Raw genomic sequence first — 13,823 nt, 5'->3', positions numbered from 1 at the left:
GAGTTAAGCAACTTGCCCAAAAAAATAGCTATGCTATTTACTAATCATGTTAACTTGGGCAAGCTTCTTTACCTGCTCTGACTACTGATTTTCCTGGCTTCCTTTACATCTCAACTAAAAACTAAAATCTCACTCTCTCCTGGAAGCAAACTTTCAATTCCAGTGTCTTCTCTCTTAATTATTTCCTACTTAGCCCATTTGCGGCCAGCTAAGTGACCCAGTGATAGAGAACTATGCCTGGAGTCAGAAAGATTCAGTTTCTGAGTTCAGATTAGTCTTCAAATCATACACTTACTATCTGTGTGACCCTGGGCAAGTTGTTTTCCATAGGGAAAGTAAAACTAGTTCAATAGGATATAATTTTGTGTTTCATTTCTAAAGACTATACAATTGATATTCTATGTTAAAGTGAAATGAAAAGTGCATAGTATTTCCTATACATTCAATTGTGTAACGATTGGAATGACGCCACCTGCTGGAGACTTACTGTAGAAGAGTTCCACCCATGAAGTGAAGGTCTTTGAGGGCAAGACCAGGAGTCTTTTCTTTGGCATCAGGAAGTGACGTTGGGTAGTGGGAGGAAGAAGGAAGAGACGAGCGCTCTGTCTGGCTCTCTTTCCTTTGGACTCTGGTGGAGAGCGGAACTAGAAATGTGCTCTCCCTTTAATAGATAGGAATCTAGGCCTTTCTCTCTCTTTATCAAATTCTTATTCTCCTTAATAAATGCTTAAAAAATCTAACTCTTGCTAAAGCTTATAATTTATTGGCGACCACTCATTAGATATTTTAGACAGTTTAGCTAGAATTTTAGCACTTAACAATTGGGCATAAGGAAAAGATTTCTCAAACTACTGTATCCAGATTTTCATGATTATTAAATGGTCTACCAGATTAAAAATTCATAAAGAGTTTCATGAAGCACATTATCTCCTTTGTTTAACTGTAATAGTGCCTATGAGATCAAAGAATACTGTGAACACAGAGGGCTTTTTCCCTTTCTCTTCAAAAAGGTAAAATAGAAGAAAGAGAAATCTTTCCCATAGAGCCAGAGATATGAAAATTCTTGCTCATCCTCATCACCTTAGTAGTTCAATTCAGATGAGAGTGCTTTCTCTTTGCAGTTTACAAGACAAGTCTAACTGAGAGGTAATGGAAATATTTGGAAAACTGAAGGCACACATGCACAAACCCTAACCCAACTTAATGGGTTCTTATGATGGCTTATGGATACCCCATTTATTATTCCTACAAAGGTTCAGTCTTCTCACTGAAGTCTGCATTTGTGGGAGAGTAAATTAAAGGTTTAAAGGAGAGATGTACTATTGTTATTTTACTTACATTTCTACTTAATTATATGCCTTTTTAATTTAATTTAATTTAATTTTTTGTGGGGCAATGGGGGTTAAATGACTTGTCCAGGATCACACAGCTAGTTAAGTGTCAAGTGTCTGAGGCCCGATTTGAACTCAGGTCCTCCTGAATCCAGGGCTGGTGCTTTATCCACTGAACCACCTAGCTGCCCCATTAGATGCTTTTTAATGAACCACATGTCCTAAGACTAATTAGTAAAACTAAAAATACAATGATGAGGGCTCACAAGCGATAATTTAAAAGGATTCTGATCCACAAAATAACTAAAAGTTTGGATAGCTAACTAACAATCCAAAGTAAGAGAGACTATGTGGAAAAGTCAAATGGTGTCAGAAAATCAATAAACATTTATTAAGCACCTACTATGTGCCAGGCATTGTGCTAAACACTGGGAATACAAAAAGAGTTGAAAGCAGTCCCTGTCCTCAAGAAGCTCACAATCTAATAATGGGAACAACAAACCAACAAATATACACAAACAAGGAACACACCGGGTAAATAGGAAATCATTAACGGAGAGAAGGTGTTAGAATAAAGAGGGGTTGGAAGGTGAGAGTTTAGTTGGGACTTAACAGAAGCCAGGGAAGCAGAGAGGTAGAAATGAAGAAGAAGAGTGTTCTAAGCATGGGAGGGGGGAAGCCAGAGAAAATGCCCAGAGCCAAGAGATAGAATATCTTATTCTTAGAACAGCCAGACCAGCGTCACTGGATCAAAGCCTTTGTGCTAGGGAGTGAGGTGCACAAAAAACATCATAATAGAAAGGGCCCTGAATTTGCAGGGAGAAGACCTGTGCTCTATAAATAGCTATGCTATTTACTAATCATGTTAACTTGGGCAAGCTTCTTTACCTCTCTGAGACTCAGATTCCTTATGTATAAGGTAAAAGATAAAAATGTATAAGATAAAAATGTATTTTAATGATTATAGACTTTTTCTAGTTCTATGAGCCTATAACCAATTAAACTATGAACTGTTCTTTAATTTTCCCCCTTAAACTACAGCTCTATTGGTCGTAATGACACCTAAAATAGAATGGATACATATAAAATTAATTAGTATGGGAAATATTATTGTTTGGATTGATGCTATCATAAAATGATTGAAGGCATTGATAATGTGGGACAACAGGAAGGCATTCTATCATGATGAATATATGGCAGCAAAGGGGCAGGGCAGTCTAAATTACAGAAAACAATTGATCAACAAATGGTCATTTAGATGATTGGTCTGTCTTAATGCACAAATCAGATAAACCACCCATCTAATCCAAACAGTTGTGCAGAAATTGTGAGAGACACATATAAAAATCAAATATTAGGAGCAGCTAGGTGGCACAGTGGATAGAGCACCTGCCCTGGAGTAAGGAGGACCTGAGTTCAAATCCAGCCTCAGACACTTAACAGTTACTAGCTGTGTGACCCTGGGCAAGTCACTTAACCCCAGTTGTCTCACCAAAAAAAAATATCAAATATTAGATTCAATCTTTATATATTTGTATACATTGGGCAGCTAGATGGCATAGTAGATATAGCACTGGCCCTGGAGTAAGGAGGACCTGAGTTCAAATCCAGCCTCAGACACTTAACAGTTACTAGCTGTGTGACCCTGGGCAAGTCACTTAACCCCAGTTGTCTCACCAAAAAAAAATATCAAATATTAGATTCAATCTTTATATATTTGTATACATTGGGCAGCTAGATGGCATAGTAGATATAGCAATGGCCCTGGAGTCAGGAGGACCTGAGTTCAAATCTTACCTCAGACACTTACTAGCTGTGTGACCCTGGGCAAGTCACTTAACCCCAAATGCCTTAAACATCTGGGGCCATCTCCAGTCATCCTGATATATACATAAACATACACATACACATACACATATACATGTACACGTATGCATGCACATATATACTTATGTATGCCCATAAATGTACACTATGTATGTAAACACACATATATGTATATATCTTGCCACTGGACTCAGATGGCTCTGGAAGAGAGAGGTTGTTGATCTTGCACAGCCCTCCCTCATTTAAATCTAATTCAGCACAAGTCATGACATCACCCTGATGGCATGGTCCTCTTAAAAATGAAGGAAATAATAATTCATATATGTATGTTGAAGGCTTTATATAAATTTTAGAATCATTTATAGTTCAAAGGGACTTTAATTCAACCTAATACTTTACAGATCAAAGATTAAATCAGATGTATGATTCATAAGTTCATAACATCTACTGTGCATTTTACTTTAAGGCCAATTATAGTCAGGATTTTTTTTATGAGCCTTGTGAATACTTGAACTATAATTGCTATAAATTTCTTTGGCAATTCATACTTTGAAGCATCATTCAGTTCTTCTCATTTACTTTTTTTTCATCAACTTCACTATTGATTCTTTCTTTTAGTCTAGGAGTTCTCTAAATCCTGAAAAGTGTTAAGAAAAGATAGTCTATCTATTGATCAATCAATCAATCTTCTCCACATATAAATGGATTTAATGTAATAGAAAAATTACTTTGTTCCACTTAGAACATCTAAATGGCTTTCTACTTTCCTGGTCACTAAATACTCACAAGGCCTTGTTCTATTAGTTACTAAGGTAACCCAAAGCAGGCAACATGTTTACATATCTTTCAAGGCCAAGAGGTTTTACAGTATTTAATAGATAATGTCACATTAACCTCAAATTCGTCCTCTCCACAAAGGAACAATAGCCATTTCAATGTAATTGTTGTAATTTTTTTCTTTGTTTAAAAAAATGTTTCTTTGCTGCTTTTGCTTTGGTTCAGTAACTGTTTAAGCTGATTTTAAATTGATGTCATGATTGACACAATCCAGAAAATTTTCTGGATAATTCTATTTTTTTTGTGTGGGTGTCACTAACAGACCTGACCAGTTGCTATAGAGGCATGAAATTGGACTTGTAAAACTTAAAATCATACTTTAATATTCCTGCCTTTCACAGATATTAAATGTCTGATACAGTGGTTATTTATTTATTTATTCATTCAACCCACTCACTCATTCATCAATCCATCCATTTATTCATTCATTCATTTATTTGTTTTTGTTTGTTTATTTCAATTTTTTTAGTTTCTAACAGAATTTTATTGAATTTCCTGTTATAACTGGTGCTCACAACTCCAGGAAGATCATATACAGAAGCCCTTTATTGACCTTTGCACTGGGCCTGAGGCAGGAACACAGTCCCTCCAGTCCCTCCCTCATAAGGTTCTTGATGTTAAATGCTTAACCAATAGTCTCCTGCTCCTAGAGCAGGGAAGGGAGGTCCTGCTGGGGATTCTGAGGGAGGGAAAGCCGTATCTTCCACCCCTAACAACTAGCCCAGAACAGAATAAAATGTAGTATGAAAACCACCCAGGTTCTAGGGATAATTTTACTATTCTGCGAGATCCAAAACAAACCATTTTAGCTCTGGGCCTCAGTTCTTTCATCTGTACAATGGAGGGCTGACCCTAGAATTGCAGAGGGGTCTCTTCCAGGTTAAACTCTTTGAGAAGAAGTCTAAGGCAAAAACTCCAGGGATGCTCTGGGTGAAGAACAGATTAAGTAGCTGCAGAGACACAGGGCTCAGAGAGTGAATTGGTGAGCATCAATTACAGCTATGTCTGCATCCCTGTCAGCTCCCAGGTGGAGTTGTTGGCCCCACCTCTTCAGGAGTCCTAAATGAGACATCAAAAGTGGGGAGGGGCTGTCATGCTATCAACCCATTCCCACTCTTACACTACACATCCCTTGGCCACAAGTTTAGGATGCCAGAGATAAAGATGAAAGAAGAAACTACCCCAACTCTCATTGGCCAAACACCCTTCTGGAAGCAAGTCCAGGATTCTGGTGGTGGGAAGGAGTCACATGGAGATGGGTAGAGACTGAGTTTCAAAGGTTCACCCTATGGCCTTAGGCAGAGGTCAGGGTTTATGGTAGGTAGGCCAGGACTAGGCACTGGCATATGTTGTGCCCAGGCCCCAATAAATTACCCATCTATCTATCTATCTACACACACACACACACACATATATATATATATATATATATAAACACATCACTGTATCACATCTGTATAAAGGGTGAGAGGGAAGGACTATGGAAAGTGGGGAGGCAAGGGGAGAATGAAGAACAGGACAGGATTTGGAAGCCTAGTGCAAGAGGGAGAGTAGGCACTGACCCCATTCTCCAATCTCATTGGGAAAATGGCAGGGAGGAGGGCATTGTACATAGTACCTCAGTGTGGAATCCCCTAAAGAGAATTGACATAGAATTTCCTTGAAATCATTCCTGCACCTTGTTTCCCTTTAGTTCCTGAGACAGAATGATCTCATCACACACCCCTGACAGGGCAGCAATGACAAGAAGAAGAAATCTGGGATTCAGCCTTGGATGAGTCATAAGAGAATGTCACACACTGCCGTCCCCAGTCCAGCATGTCCCTTCCTACAGACAAGCCCCAGACAGGACTGTTCCCCCAGATGCCACAAGCAAAAAGCAAAAGCCTTCCTGGGGAAGTTACTGAGAGAAAAGGGGCAAGGCAATGACTGGCCAACCCAGAAAGAGAGGAAGGAAAGAAGGAGCATGGGGTGCTAGGAGACCCCCTTAATTGTGATCCCCTAGAAGCCATATCACAAAGATGAAGATGTAGATGATAAATATGTAGATTTGCAGGGCACCTGGGATACATTCTTCTGGGCTGATGGGGTGCTTCTTGTTCCCCAAGACCAGCTGTGTGTCATATGCCAAAAACAGAGTAAAAACAATGGCCCTAAGGACAGCACACAGCATATGGAGCGAGTAGAGATATTTGAAGGCCATCACAACAGCAATGATAATTCCAGTCACTGTCAAGTCAATGCCAAGCACACAGAAGAGCCCAGCACAGGATGTAAAGTCCACCTTGGTCTGGAAGCAGAATATGATGAAAGCAATGGTGGTGGTAGTCAAGATTACTTACTGCTTTGGCATTATACATACTGGCTATGCAGCCAGTCATGAAGTTCATTGCTAGGGTAAAGATAGTCAACAAGACTATTCCATAGGAAGTGGAGCCTGGGTCCCTGGCAGCAGACAAGGATCAGGTATGTACATGCCCAGGAAGACAGCATAGGAAGCATAGTAGATAGTGTAATTCTTCCTCACAAAGGCTCAAACAGGTTCCACAAAGGTGAAAATAGCAATGATGGCAACTGTGATGAGCAACTGGATTGAGATGATGGTATAAACCTTCTGGATGAAGCAGTGTCAGACCTTCTTGTCCTCTCACTCTCCAGTCCCAAAGTTGTCACTCACTGCAGGCACCTCTTCCCCATAGACTTCAGCTCTTCCAAAGTTCATAGGCATTGGATGGGAAACATAGGCTGAGGATGTCCAATTGGGTGTCCAAAGCCTGGCTGGGGGCAGGCTGGGTAACCCCCAAGTTATTCTCCTGCTGGAGGAGGAGGAGGAGGAGGAGGATAAAGGGGGTTTCAGTCTTCATATGGAGGTGGAGCACTGAGGTTTGACATGGTTTGCTCAAGATAGAGGGTGCCTCAGCTTCCTGTACCTGGCCACTGGCTGACCTGGGCTCCCAGCACTCCCAGATACAGTTTAAACTCAGGGCTTCTCTAACTCAAAGCTCATCCACTGTTCTAAATGGCTGCCTCCAGTTGTCTGTCCCTTTATGTGAGTACTTGGGATAAACATATATTCCACATGCATGGTCTAATCCTCCCATAGAGTGTATATGTATATTTATGGGAAAATGAAAATCAAATTTCTAGGGGCTACAAAAATGAGTGTACTTTCTCAGGAATGAAATTTCAGTCTCCAAGAATCAAATCCTTGCTTCTTAGTTTATATCACTTCCTTTAGTTCTTCATCACATGGATGTTCCCCTGACAATTATACAAGGACAACTAAGGCAAGAAAGATTAGTTCAATGAAAAAAAAAAGTTCAAACTTCCCGAATGCATAATTTTTCATGGAAAAGTACCATACATGGAAAGAGGTGTGAACGGGCAGCTAAATGGTGCAGTGGTTAAAGCACTGGCCCTGGATTCAGGAGTACCTGAGTTCAAATCTGGCCTCAGACACTTGACACTTACTAGCTGTGGGAAAGTCACTTAACCCCCATTGCCTGCAAAAAAAAAAAAAAATGAGGTGTGAACACTTAGAAGAAGAAGTAGAAGCATCATGGGTTTATCAAAAAACAAATCATCCCAGACTAAGTTCAATTTATTATCATTTATTCATTAATTTATTTTATCAGACCATGGGAGAGTTTTGTGGACTTTGTATGCCTATTATCTGCATTATAGTGAATGAAAAGGCAGCCTCAGAGTTATCAATACTTGAATTGAAGTCCAGTTTCTTGTAAAGAACTGAATAAATCACCTTTCCTCTCAGTGCCTTAGAAGCTTTCTATGATTATAAGTTGTAAAATAGCATGTCCTTCAACATAGCCCATATTTATTCTGAGAATTTTCTAAAATAAAGCTTAAGTATGATTCATATCCAGGGTCATTGCACAAAATGGCTATCAAGTATCTTATAGGATTACAAAGGAAATAAATTATATTGAAATGAAGTTATTAATTTTTTTAAAACCAAGTTCACAGACCCTGTGGCTTAAGAACCCTTGCTCTAAAAACTATAAGTTGTGGAACTGGTACTGATCCGTATTTGTAGAGTCATTTTCCTCATCTGGTAGGGACTAGTCATAGCCAAAATGCTACACAGAAAACCCACAAAGTTTTATGATTTGTTTTGTTTTTTAGATAAACTCCACAAGAAGGCTCCCACTCCTCTGTATTTTCTAGATTCTCTATGGGAAAACTATAGGAAGCTGTTTATGGTAGAAAACAATTACAATCCCTGTTCTTGGGGGGTTGAGGAGGGTGGAGGAGGAGACTTAGGCTGATAAAATTAAGAGTTGGGCTAAAGATGATCAGGTATCCACAATAAGTGCAGCACCGATATGATGGGCCCCCAAGAATGGGGAACCATTGAACTCCCTAAGGAAGGACAAACCAGTTCAGGTTGGAAACAGCTTTTGCACCAATCAGTAGTGGGATCATGGCTCTTAGAATGGTCTCAGCACTTTCAGCCTGAGCAAGATAGGGAGACACTATCTCAAAAAAAAAAAAAAAAGAAAGAAAGACATATTAAGCATAGGGGGAATATATAGGAGAACATGAGTAAGAATTGCAAAGGATGAGAAGTCATGGATGGGTTATAATCTACAGAGATGGAGGTGGTAACCACACTGATGAGGTTATGGATACATTTAATATGCTTTAGTATACGAAGTTTATAAGCAGTAAAGGATCAGTTCTTTACTCTTTAATCAAGCCATTTCCCTAATAAGGATAGTCATTTCACGTCCTGGAAACTAAAGACATTGATTAAAAGCTACCTTCAATTTTCAACCAGTGAATCTGTATCAAAGTTTTTTTAAAAAAGACAAAATTTTAAAATGGAACTTATTTTCCTATTCCTAAAGAAGAATATAGAAAAATGCTTCAAATGTAATTATTCCAAGTGTCACTCAAGAATCCTTAAAAAGTAAATTATTTGGGGCAGCTAGGTGGTACAGTGGATAAAGCAGTCAGCCCTGGATTCAAGAAGATCTGAGTTCAAATCCGGCCTTGGACGGTTGACACTTACTAAGTATCTGTGTGACCCTGGGCAAGTCACTTAACCCTCATTGTCCCCCCCCCAAAAAAAAAGTAAATTATTTTACTAATCATTTTATTAATGAGGACCTGGCTGTCCTCAACACTAATCATAAGGATCCAAATCATCTTTACTCTTTAGTCTTGCCTAATCTTTGAGATCCAGATCCATAATTTCCCCCTTAGTTTAGCAACCATTGCACCAATTTAGGCATTCGTGTTCATGAGATCTATTAGCGCAAGGTACAATTATCCCTTCCATATTGTAGGGGTTAGGAGCATGGTGACCCCATGATCCGGAAATTCTATGTAAAATATTTTGGCCTTTCCTTTGTACCAGAAAAGAAATCTGATTTTTTTCTTTTATGTATCTTCTTATACAATTTGGGTTGACACACAATTCTATACATCTATTTTATGCATTTCTGAGTTTCTAAACTTTTTCTTTGCCATCTGTGGCTTCTGCAAAACTTCCCAAAATTTCCCATTTAATTTCTTATTCCAGCTCATGATATATTGAAACCAAGATTAGGAAAGTTGTGATTTGGAAGGGATAACTGCACTATGCTAGGCCCCAAAAAATGATCCACACACAACCTCTGCCCTCAAGGAACTTACAACAAATGAAAAAATACATTGCCACCAAAAGAGAGCTAGACTGAAAAGGCATAAAATCAGGTTGTAGTCCAGTTACCATCATACCCTATTATGTGATTCTAGGAAGTTGAAAGGATAATAAGACAATTAGATATTATCATTTTGGAGATGAGAATACTGAGGGAGGAAGAGGTTAAGTGATTTTTCCCAAGATCACATAGGTAATTAGTAGGAGTAGAATCCCTAAGTTCATGACTTCAAATCCAGGGTTTTTACACTATACTCCCTTTTCACGGGCCTCAGTTTCTCTGCTGCACTATAACATCTATAAGGTTCCTTCTTTCCAGCTCTAACACTGTGGTTCTGTTAGGAGATTAGGCATGTGCCCAAGTAACCACAATATCAAAGAAAAATGGTAATGAATATGAGAAGAACAGTACTGTGAGAGTTCAAAGGAAGAAAATATTACTTCCAATAGAATAGATCATAGAAGGCTTCCTGGAGGACCTGAACTCAAAAGTTAAGTAGGATTTTGACAACAAGTGATATCAACCCCATATGTGTGCTTGAACTATTGCCATAGTCTTGAGAGTAGACTGCTAAATTACCCTTGTAAACATTTGGAAATTGGCAAAAACTACAAATCAGGGTTAGTTTGTTGTCTCATTGGTTTTTTATGCTTAAGAAAGTGATGGGGGTAGCTAGATGGCGCAGTGGTTAAAGCACCGGCCCTGGATTCAGGAGTACCTGAGTTCAAATCTGGCCTCAGACACTTGACACTTACTAGCTGTGTGACCCTGGGCAAGTCACTTAACCCCAATTGCCTCACACACACACACACACACACACAAAGTGATGGAGAAAATGTTAATAACACAGATTAAACTTTAAAATGTGTGTATCAAGGGCAGCTAGGTGGCGCAGTGGATAGAGCCCCGGCCCTGGATACAGGAGGACCTGGGTTCAAATCTGGCCTCAGACACTTGGCACTTGCTGGTTGTGTGACCCTGAGTAAGTCACTTGACCCCAATTGCCTCACCAAAAAAAAAAAAAAAAGTGTATATCTTTTTGGGGGAGAGCCAATTATTAAACATATACCAGCACATCTCTGCCTCAAGGCCTGTTTCCTCATTTATAAAATGAAGGGTTTTAGACTAGCTGATCTCTAGAGCTCCTTCTAGCTCCAATATTCTGAGATTTTAGGGTGATTTGATTCAATCTCAACATACTACAGCACAAAATATATGTGAATAATGAATTTTTCATGTTTCTAGATATGATATTTTTCAAGTGTTACTGAAGGTTATAGCTTTTTTGGTCATTATTTATCTCATCAAAAGTACAACCACTATCACATGGAGGGGGTCTGAGAATTTTTTAACACTAAAAAAAGTAATCGTAGTTGAAAATGTTAGAACCAATGATTTGGATTTTTTGAAGTTTCTGTATTTGGGTTTTTAAAAAGAAAATGCTATTTTAGCCCAGGTTTAAAACCAAATCCTCAACTTTTCTCAAGTCTCTGTTTCTCTGTTTTTGCTTCTGTGGGTCTTTGTCTTTCTGTCTCTGTCTCTCTGTATCTCAGTCTTTCTCTGTTTCTTTCTGTCTCTGCCTCTCTCTCTCCTCCCTCCTGTCACCTTCATTCTCATTTTCAGTGGACTTGATTATTCCACCTACACTTACTTGAATATAGAGGGATCTTTTCCCAGAGGAGCAGTCATACAAATACTATTCTCTAAGTATCTTAGGAGTAAGCCTTGTGGGTGACTGTCCCCGAGAACACTGTCAATAAAGAATCTCCACCAATGGAGAAGTAACAAATCAGCCAGTAATAGTCAATCTTATCCAAAATGTTTGCTGAAAATGCAAAACAAACACCATATTTACATAACATTTCACCCATAAACCTCAAGTACACTCTCATAAATGTACAGCATTTATGGGAAGAGTGTTCAAAGCCTAAAATCTCAGAGGAGTGAATCACAAATGTAAGGAACAAATGTGGTCAGGGCAAATCATATCTGGACATCTAAATCTCAGTGTCTCATTGTCTCCATAAAAGTTCCTTGATGAGAGTTATTTCTATGTTACACAGATGTTCCCTCTCCTAAGCTAAGTTGATCCATGCAGTGTTTGATCAACAGATCATTGGACACAATGATTCAGCTGGATGAGTTAGTACTCTGGGGGTTTCTCTGATTCTTTGCTTCCAAGCTCTTCCTTTGTCCACCTGGACATCATCCTCTATAGCAACTGTAGTATACCTCACTCCCAGCTTCAGGCTTAGAAGATGACTGCACCTAAAATATTGTTATGTTCTTTTAGGCAAAGGCAACAACTTTTATACTAAAGTTTGCTAAACCTTCTCCAAATCTGCATTTTTGCTAGAATTTTCCTTGTTCACATTTTAGGAACAATAGATGACAATGCAGAGAAGTTGGTCTTTTCTTATAATTTATTCTTCTTAGAAGCATATCATAAAAGATAACTAAACATATTCTCTCCATCCATCATTCTTTTTAGCACCAAACCATAACAGAAAGTTGATTATAATTTATTGTTTTTTTCTTATTATTAGCAGCCGGTGATAGCAGAAAGCATCCCAGCCTCTCACTGGCCAACCAATCTGCCTGGCAACAAGGGATAACAGAAATAAAGTTCAAGTCTCCCTTTGACACAGTTATAAAATATGTTCTTTTATCATTTTTCTCTTTCTTGGATCATCAAGTAAGGTGTTCCTGATCTTTAGCTCACATTCTAATATGAAGAACCACCACAAATAGGAGGTTTGAGCCACAAGTCAGATGGCATGAGTTCATGGTCTTTATGGTATAGCAAGAAAGCAGATGGTAATGAATCTTCTTTAATGTTATTTCCACTGATAAGACCATACATTTTTCTGATCTTGAACTACTTAATGGTGCCAAGGACTTTGGTGGTAAGAACTTCTTTTGGAGGACTTTAGTAGCTGGGGTTACCGGGAAGTAAGGATGGTAGCACCTGCAGAGGAAGTTTGGTACATGACATAAGGGTTGATGCCCTGGATGATGGCAACAGGGCTGGGCTAACAATAAGACAAGTCATCTGGGGTCATGAGGCACTGGTATTACCAGGGCTCTCTTGGGCCTATGTGCCCACTGATGGTCATTAGACAATAGTTAGTGATGGTGTTGAGGATGGCAGGTCCATTCTCCATAAAAATCCCCCCACTCAATAATTGCTTCTGGCTTGTAGGATGGTAGAAATGCTCTTTAATTAATACAGTCAGACATGTATCCTAGAAATGGTGAAAACCCTTCCTTCTTAACTCATTATAATAGTGTGATTGGGGACTGAGTGCTGCTGCTATTCCCAGGGTTCTTTTAATCATGAATTTCTGCACCTGGGCAAGCATCAAGAACTGTGGTGGGAGCCAGTGACAAGAATACCTTCAGTTGGGAGAATACTACCTGGAGAGGAGGAGACAAAAATGCTGTGATACCAGGATGAAGCAGGGACTATGGAGGAAGATATGTAGTAGAGAAAGATGGGGGAGGAACAGCCATCTGGTAGCTTTCTACTACTATTATTATTATAACAAATTATTTCTATTAACTAGGGGCTGGGCTATTTTGTTTCTATGCTGCTGAAGGACCAAAAATCCTCAGTCTAAGTGGGATAAGTATAGTAGACTGAGTATTGGACACTGAGCCAGGAAGACTTGGGTGTATGTCTTGCATCTAGTACTGGCTTTATGATTCTGGATGAGGCTACTTAATTTCTCTGAGCCTCAGTTTCCTCATCAATAAAATAAGGGGGTTGGATTAAATTACCTCTACAGTCTCTTCCAGCATAAAATTATGATCCTAGGAAATGTCTCTAAATTCAGGAAAAGCCTTTGGCACCTTGCCCAAGCTATGCTCTGAATGTCAAGAAACATGGGGTACTTCCTGTCTGAGTCTGATGAAAAAGGGGAAGGTAACATTTGCTCATTACTTGGTGTGATTTCTTCACTATCACCTACAACTATATAGTGCAAAAAGTTCCTCGTATAGTGTTACTTTACCAACAAGTTTGAGGAAGCTTCATACAGAATCAGAGGATCAAAAAGCCAATGTCGAGAATTCTCCTTGAAATTCAAAATAGAACCTCTGCTCATTTCCTTCATATGCCCTATTCTGTGTCACTGTCTCTGTGGTTCTTACAGACCCAATA

The 13,823-nt window shown here is 39.1% G+C and overlaps 1 pseudogene; it reads right to left on the bottom strand.

Moving 5' to 3' along the window:
- Nucleotides 1-5,982: 5,982 nt before the first annotated feature.
- On the bottom strand, nt 5,983-6,887 carry LOC122751965 (annotated as a pseudogene).
- Nucleotides 6,888-13,823: the final 6,936 nt, after the last annotated feature.

This window comes from Dromiciops gliroides, chromosome 3 (genome assembly GCF_019393635.1).
Source record: "Dromiciops gliroides isolate mDroGli1 chromosome 3, mDroGli1.pri, whole genome shotgun sequence".
Lineage (NCBI taxonomy): Eukaryota > Metazoa > Chordata > Mammalia > Microbiotheria > Microbiotheriidae > Dromiciops > Dromiciops gliroides.
Note: the sequence above shows the minus strand (reverse complement) of the source record. Positions and strands in the feature narration are given on the sequence as shown.